The 9,154-nt window shown below is 30.6% G+C and overlaps 1 pseudogene; it reads right to left on the bottom strand.

Moving 5' to 3' along the window:
- Window positions 1–2,493: 2,493 nt before the first annotated feature.
- LOC120218674 lies at window positions 2,494–4,027 on the bottom strand (annotated as a pseudogene).
- Between the last annotated feature and the right edge of the window lie 5,127 nt (window positions 4,028–9,154).

Genomic DNA, 9,154 nt, shown 5'->3' with positions numbered 1-9,154 from the left:
ATATTTAAAAAATCATTTAATATAATCTAATATAAACTAACTAACTAATTTACAACACTAAACTTTAATATAATAACATATAATATAATAAACTAATAAACTAACAAACTAAACTTTTTAAATATAAGTTAAACGTAAACGCTAAACCCTTAAACAACTAATAAAATATTCTTTATATAACTAAAACTAACTAATAAACTATTTTTCATTATAATATACTATTAATAAACTTACTAACTAATTTTATATAATATAAATTCAACAAACAAATATAACTTAACTATTTAACTAACACAAACTAATTAAATAATTTTTTTTATATAACTAACTATTAACAATACAAACTAATTAATTATTTTTAACTATATAACTATCAAACATATACTAATTAAATAATTTTTAATTTATGTATACTATAACTTAAACTAACAATCATATAACCCTAAACTAACAAACTAATTAACTTCTTTTGTTTAACCCTAAACCCTAAACTAACAAATTAAACATTTATAATAATAAACTAATTTAAATATAAAAAATTTACCTTATCTCCCTTTCTTCTTCTTACTTTCCTTTCTCCCTTTCTTCCTTTCCTTTCTCCCTTTCTTTCTTTCTTTCTCGGCTGCAATCTCTTCTCCCTTTCTTCTGCAATCTCTTCTCCCTTTCTTTCTTTCTTTTATAACCGGCTGAGGCCTCAATTATTTCACCAATTGTACAATTGCAGCTGATTTCACGCGTTCAATTATTGTACCAATAATCAAATGGTTCACATGCCTCAAATGGTTCACATGCATGCATTGGGAGGTGTAGGCATGCAGCGGGGAGCACGTGAATTGGGAGGTGTAGGCAATGCAGCGGGGAGCACGTGAAGGAATCTATGTGGCTATGTGGCTGTGCATGTGCATGGATGATGGAATGGCGCCGGGACTACATGGCGACCTACAAGGTCGCCGGGACTACATGGCGACCTACAAGGTCGCCGGGACTACATGGCGACCTACAAGGTCGCCTAGGCTGCATGGCGACCTCTCTATTCCTGCATGGCTCGTATATGGCTCGTTGCATGCTCCCCATTGGCTCTCTATTCCTGCATGCTCCCCATTGGCTCGTATATGGCTCGTTGCATGCTCCCCATTGGCTCTCTATTCCTGCATGCTCCCCGTGGGCTCGTATATGGCTCGTTGCATGCTCCCCATTGGCTCTCTATTCCTGCATGCTCCCCATTGCCTCGTTGCATCCTCCCCATTGGCTCGTATGACTCGTATATGGCTCGTATGTCACCCTCGTATGTCACCCCGTATGTCGCCAGGATTGCATGGCGTCCTCCAAGGTCGCCTGGATTGCATGGCGTCCTATGGCAATCACTGTTGAATTCACCCCATTCCAGCAATTAATCTATGATGTGCACCATATCGTGGAAAAAAAATTCGAGAACATTATCTCGTGAATTTACCCATTTTTTTAAATGACAATTTTAAATTTTAAAAATAAATAAATTTTAATAAAAGTTAGAATTTTAACAACTTTACACTTTTTCATGTCATTCATTATTTAATTAACTTTTCACCCTTATTTAAGTTAGAATTTAATTAACTTTTTACATTGTGTATTTATTTTTTATTTTAATTATATATTAATAAAAATTATTATGTCACACAATATTATTAATAAAATAAATTAGATTGATTAAAACACGAGTAATTTGAAAGTTGAGTAGTTAAATTAAAAATTTTAAACTTTAATGATCAAATAGGAGTGAGAGGATAATTAAGTGATGAATGATGTAATTTACCTACAAAAATATCAAGTGGAAAAGCTCAGTTAAATTTTTAATAGCAAGGAAATGAAACAAAACAAAAACTAAATGTTATATATGATTTTGAAAAAAATTAAAGATTTAGGTACTAAAACGAATCAAAATTGATAATGTAGATACTAAATGCGTAGTTTACCCAAAAATAAAATCAATTATAGTATCAATTTTGATCCAATCATTAAATCGTTAGTTCAATAATATTTATAAAATAATATATATTTAAAATTTTCAGCTGATTTTTAAAGTTTCTTTATTCTGATTTTTTATATTTATAGATTTATAATACCATTTTATATCTAATTTATATTATGGATTAAATTAGTCAAACTATTAATTTCTAAATTAACTAATCGGTCCAATTCTAATAATATTTTTTAATTTAGTTTATTAATGTATTCAATTAGTATTTTTCTATTTAAAGAAAAATAGCTGTATTTTTTTTATAAGACGACTTTCGTGTTTTACCTGAATTTAAGACCAAGAATCTTCCATTTATTATGCCGTGATTTATTGTGTGAGTATATATTTCAATAATTTTAAAGAAAATTCATTTTTATTTCAATGTAATGAATTTATATTAGTTTATATTTTTATTTTAAAAAAATTTAATAAATAAATGGGAATACCACCAAAAGATACAGCTGTTGCTTACCTAATACCAAATAATGTAATTTATATTACCCGGTTGATTTGCTGTTATAGGTTCTTGAAAAAATTATTGGTTGAATTAGAGTCTCATCGGAATTATTTTTTGGTATAGCGTGAATGCTACCGTCGAGCTTCGCATTCGTCGCTTGATCGGAACACTGAGGAAACGCCACCGTCGGCACGCCAACGACCAAGCTATCCAACGTCGAGCTCCACCCGCAATGAGTCACGAAGCAACCCAACGATGGATGAGACAGAACTTCTACTTGTGAACACCATGGGACTATCATCCCGAACTGCTCTAATTCTTCTCCGCAACTCAGTTTATCTTCTTCTGTCTCTTCTTCTCCTCTAGCTTTCTGGTTTCTCACCGCCCACTGGATATCAAAGCTCGAGCGATTTCATCCATTTGTTGTCTTGCTAAAACGGCGATGCCCCCGAATGATACGTAAACGACACTTGATTTTGGTTTCGAGTTTAGCCATTGGAGATAATCGTTTGAGTTGCACTGGAAAATGTCGGCTCTTAATGTACTATCCAAAGATGATTGGATTAAGGGTCCAACGGCGATCATTTTGAACTGTTCAATGGCATCGAAGGTGTTAACGAGGATTCTAGCGTTGGGTTCATCGGCTAGAACTTCCATTAGCTCTTGGAACATCGACAGTGCCGAATGGTAAGCGTTCGAAGCGTTGAAAAACGAGGGAACGTCGTGGCCGGAGAGTGGCGGCAGCCCTGGTAATTTTATGGAACACTCGGATTTGGATATGGAGTCATTAGCTTGGGCTTTAATGGCGGATTCATATCCATTAAAGTAAAAGTAGTAGATGTCGAACACCGTGGCGGGTTGAATCCAAAGGACCGTCGTTGGGATGTCATGTTCACGCGCCACCTCCGTCACCCACTGAAGGAGCAAAGAGTAGACAATGCTCGTGATGGGTTTGCCTTCGTTTTCACTGCTTGTTATGAATTCGGATATGGCTTCTTTCCCTCGACGAGTGAATTCAGCCATGAAAAGGTCTTTGTCATCCCAATGCAAAGTTATATTTTTATAGTGATTATTTTCGCTTGACAATCACAATGCATGAACACCAAAGGTATTAATTTATAAACTTTTTTCTCAATCATTTAATTTCATTACCAGTCAACTCTTAAAGCAAAAAAATTAGATTTTATAGTAATTTGTTTAACTATTATAAAAAATGATTATTACACATTATAAAAATCTCATTCCAATTGTGCTATTGGGGATGTCCAATGCATGAAGGTTGGAATCAACTTCTATACTTTCAATCATAAACATTTACTCAGTGTTGTGAAGAAACACATGGAATTGCCCTCCATGTAAGGTGTGTGCTGAGCTTTGCAATGTGCAGGCCCTCCAATGTAAACAACCTCAATGCAAGTTTACCGTCCACTGGAAACGGGAGTGCCGTGGTTCCCTGCTACTTGGATGACATTCCGCTCAAGTTTATGAAACAGGGAGATGACAACTTCATAAGTCAGTGTATCAGATTTGCAGTAATGGCTCATGGCCTTTGTGTTTCCAAAGTCCCAGCCCATTACATCTGAGTATCCATAAATCAGGTACTCGTAAAACCCGAGTACTTGTATTTTCGGGTCATGAGAACTCGGTTCATAATTTTTTTTATTTTTTATTATTTAAATCTTATTATTTTGAAAAAATATTATATAGAAAAAATATTAAAATTTAAAGGTCTATAATATATATAATTCACACATAAAATTTAAAAAATTTAAATTACATAATTACAAGAAAATTTTATTAAAAATTAAAATAAAGAAATATAATTAAATTCCAAATGTTTTGAATTTAAAAAAATATTTTAAAAGTACTTTAGAATGTTAATGTGAAAACATTTAAGAAATTAAGAATTTATAATGTTATAGTGGCAAAATTTAAGAAATTATACATTTAGAATGTTAAAGTGAAATAATTTGAGAATTATAAATAAAAAAATTAATATGAAATTAAATAAAAATATATAATAAATTGGGTATTGGGTGGGTGGGTACCTAGTTAAACAATATTTTGAGACCCGGGCCTGACCCGAAAACTTGAAAGTAATAGCAGGTTGGGTACTGAACCAGAAAATCATCTATTTTTATTATAAGTTCCCCTATATTTTAATTGGGTTGGCGGATTAGGTCAACCGGGTCAGATATTTTTTTAAAAAAATAATGGCTCATGGCCTTTGTGTTTCACATCTGATTTTTCATTATGTTTATTGGTTGATGTTTTAAGGACTTGTACTTCGTTTAGCTCCAACATGAACTGTACCACGACAAGTATATCATCTGCTTTTCTATTTGGTTGCTATTGTCTTGTACTACTACTTTGTGCTCTATCATAAAAAAATAGGGTAAACTATACTATTTATTTATAATAGTTTTGTATCGTTTTTGTACTTAAGTCGTCTTTTGTTCCAAAATCATACATGATGTTTACTTTTTGTTTCGTTCTGATACCTCGCCGTTAGAAACTTGGTGGAATTGTTACAACATGGTACTTTTTATGGCTAAATTACATCATTTCATCGCTCAACTATCTTCTCACTCATACTTGGGTCACTGAAGTTTAATTTTTTAATTTAATTACTTAACTTTCAAATTACACCTAATTTAATCACTCTAACTTTAAAATTTAATTCTTTTATTTTAATTATATATGAATAAAATTATAAAAAAATGTCATGTCACAAAAATTATTAATAAAATAAATTAGAGTGATTAAAACTTGAGCAATTTGAAACTTGAGTAGTTAAGTTGAAAATTTTAAACTTAATGAGCTAAATAGGAGTGAGCAAATAGTTAAGTGATGGATGATGTAATTTACCAATAAAAAATATCACGTGCAATAGTTCTGTTAAGTTTTTAACGGTGGGGCACTAAAATAAAATAAAAAATAAATGTTAGGTATGGTTCTGAAACAAATGAAAGTTTAGATACTAAAATGAAACAAAAATAATAGTTTAAATATTAAACGTGTAGTTTAATTTTGTGACAGATCGTGTCAACAGTTAGGGAAACTTATATTTAAGTCCCAAAATTTTGAAAATTTTTAATTTTGTCTTTTTTTTAATTCATTAGACCCGTAAATTTTTTTAACATTTTTTTGTTTGAGGTAAAAAAAATTGAACATTTTAAGTGTGTGTTCGGCCTTTACAAATCAATTCAAACCAGGAGCGCAGCAAGGAGGCTTCCCCCTAGGTCCAAGGGAAAAATTGCACTGTTAGACCTTTCTAAAAATCGATTTTTCAATTTAAGTTTTCTACCCCTTGGGTCCGAATAGTTCAAAATCATGAAATAACATTTAAAATAAAGTTAGTAAATAGATTAAATTAGGTTAGATTTCAGAAATTCTTCTTTCAAAACCAGGATATTCACAATCAATAATAGTGATTAAAATTATTAAAGAGACTCGAACCTTAATATATATATATATATATAGGGTAAAGTACAAAAATGATTCCTCGACTATATGACATTATTTTGTTGAGTCTCCCACCTATTAAAAATTACAAAATGATCACTTGACTATTCATATATTCTAAACTCGTCATTTTTCGTTAAAATTTGACGGTCGTCTAAGTTGGATGTTAACATACTGATTGGGATATGATAATCTTTTTTGAGACTCTGAGATCAGATTTTATCATATCTCAATCAATAGGTCAACGTCTAACTCAAATCGTCATCGATTTTTAATGAAAAATGATTTGATCATTTTGTAGCTTTTAATAGTTGGGAGACACAACAAAGCAACGCCCTTTAGTCGGGGGACCACTTTGTAACTTTTAATAGTCAATGACTCAACAAAGCATTGTCCTATAGTCGAGGGATCATTTATGTATTTTACCCATATATTTAAAAGTACATGCCATTTATTAAAGTCAATTACTTCAAATATATTTAATATTAACACTTAAATGTGAAAAAGAAACATTCCGTAGTTCAACATGGAACTATAATTAGTTGGCTAACAACACTAATCAACTCTCAATATACCACTTTTTCTTCTTTATCTGAAACAAAGGAACACTTGAGACTGTCATGGAATTTGATGGTGAAGTCACTTGGGATTCACTCTATGATTGATGCCATTATGCCCTTTAGGTCGGTCCAATTTGAGGGTGAAATTGATTGCATGAAAATATCAATTAATAATGGTTTCGAAATGAATTCGAAGAAATAAATTCAGTGATGTAAGATGATATATTTTCTTTAATGATTTGAATTCGAGTAATATTATTTATTATAACACATATTAAAATATAAAATTAGTGACTTTGAATACAAGTGTACTGATCCCACCAACACATTAAAACAATGATGAACAAGTGTTTTCAGTAGGCTTATATAGCAACCATTAGGTTGAGTTGCACTGTTTAACCAACTTTATACCAAACCCCAACCCTACCCATTCTCTCTCTCTCTCTCTCTCTCCATATACTCTCCATGTGATGACAAGTGTAGATTAACTTCTCGAGATTAAAATTATAATTCGTGTTTTCGATAGAGTTATAATATAATCAACGATATCCTATCGATTTTGATAAGTAATTAAATCAACATAAAATAATGTTTTCATTTGTCACACACCAAAATCATTCTAGCTTGTTGATAAAGCCAAAATCCAACCCTAATATATACTCATTCTTGTTGCTGATAAACGTAGATTGCTTTTCCCAAAATGAAAGAGATGAAAGAGCGAATGGAAAGGCTTGTTGTTCTTCCTTTCTCCACCGGCTGTTCTTCACAGGAAAGTGTTGCAGTTGGCAAAAAAGCCCCGAGGAAACCAAAACCAGAACCAAGTGGTCAAGATCCAACAAGTATGATCATCTCTCTCAGTTTCTGTCTTCAAAAAAAACAAAAATCTTTATCGGTTTTTGATGTCTCTAAACTAGGGTTTTGTCTGATATATACATGTAGTGGGTGAAGATAGTTCATCCAGGGGAAGAACAAAGAACTCGTTTGGTCGGTTCAGTCTTTCAAAACCCAATATTTCCATTGGGATACACAGATTGGTCAAGATTACTATAAAAAGTTTCTCTGAGTTATTTGGTACGTTTGATGCAAAGATTATGATTCATTTATGTATTCGAATATGTATCGAACATAGATGATTAATACGATCACTGATATTTTTTCGTACGAATTTCAGTTTACAAGGAGATAGAGGAAGGGACGGCGGAGATGGAAATCGGGTATCCGACAGATGTGAAACATGTTACGCACATAGGATTAGATGGAACGACCATGACCACGACCACGTCTACAACCACCACAAGCAGCAATCCATTTAAGGGTTGGCAATATTTAAGCCCTATGGACCGTAATTTTATTGCTTTCCCTTCTATTTCGTTGAGGCAATTCGAGCTGGCCATGGCTGCCCAAACTCACATTGGACCACTCGTTCATTGAAGAATATGTTTGGTGATGGTATTTTTTTTATTTGATCAGGTTGAATAAAGGATTTAAACGGTGACGAATCTAGAAAAGTTATATTAATTTGATCAATATAAATATAATAAAATATTTATCTAAAATAATTCATATATATTTCAAAATATAATATATATGGGTTGAATCTAGAAATATATATACTAATTAGATCAATATAACTTTATAAGATATATATATATATATATATATATATATATATATATAATATTTTTATTCAGATTGTTTTCTATTTTTTAAGGCATGGGGTAAACATAGGTCTAGATACATTCCTGGGTTGAAGGAGAATCCATCCTGAGATAAATATAAAAATATTTTGTATATTCATATATTATTAGTTATATTTTGGTAAAAAAAATATATGTAAAAAGTTGGCTTATAAGGTGTTAGAATTATGACATTAAACTAAATTTTACTATAATTTTATGTTATTAAATTAAATAAATTAATATTTTATTTAATTATTTTTTATTTTAATGAAAGATATGTGAAAATTAAAAAATATGTTATATCATATTACGTGAGTTTTTAATTGAAATTTCAGGTCAAATTTAGGACGAATTTTAATTGTTTTATTAAAGATTATATAAAAGGAATAAAAGTACTTTTACAAATAATATTTACCCTTTAGAAAATTAAATTTTTAGTTATTTTATAATTAAGTTAATATCTAATTAACTTGTATACTTGGGCTTTGATACTTTGATTGGAGGTGGAAAATTGACCCAATAAGTATGAGTAAAAAAATTGGCGCATTAGGTCATTTCTAAAATTAATATGGGATTTACGGTATTTATTACAGTGATTTGGAATTCGTCGTATCCATGTGACGAGTTTTAATAAGATATAGATTTTTATTGAAATTTGTTATCCTGACGTGATGAATTTGAATAAAAAATATTATTTGAACAAATTCATCATATGGGCGTGATAAATTTTCCCTACACTATAATATTTACCATAAATCTTAAATTAATTTTGAAGATCTAATGGACCAATTTTTTATTTACCTTACTTATTAGGCCAATTGAAATATAACACTACTTTAAAAAAATAATAATAAAATTGTGATAAACACGTATATACTCAATAATATTTAATAATGAATGTAAATATTTTAATAAAATATTATATTAATTAATTAAATTTTAGACGGTGAATTCAAATGCATTTCACCACAATTATCTTTTATTAAAACAATTATTG

This window comes from Hibiscus syriacus, unplaced genomic scaffold, assembly GCF_006381635.1.
Source record: "Hibiscus syriacus cultivar Baekdansim isolate YM2019G1 unplaced genomic scaffold, ASM638163v2 tig00000778_pilon, whole genome shotgun sequence".
Taxonomy (NCBI): Eukaryota; Viridiplantae; Streptophyta; class Magnoliopsida; order Malvales; family Malvaceae; genus Hibiscus; species Hibiscus syriacus.
Note: the sequence above shows the minus strand (reverse complement) of the source record. Positions and strands in the feature narration are given on the sequence as shown.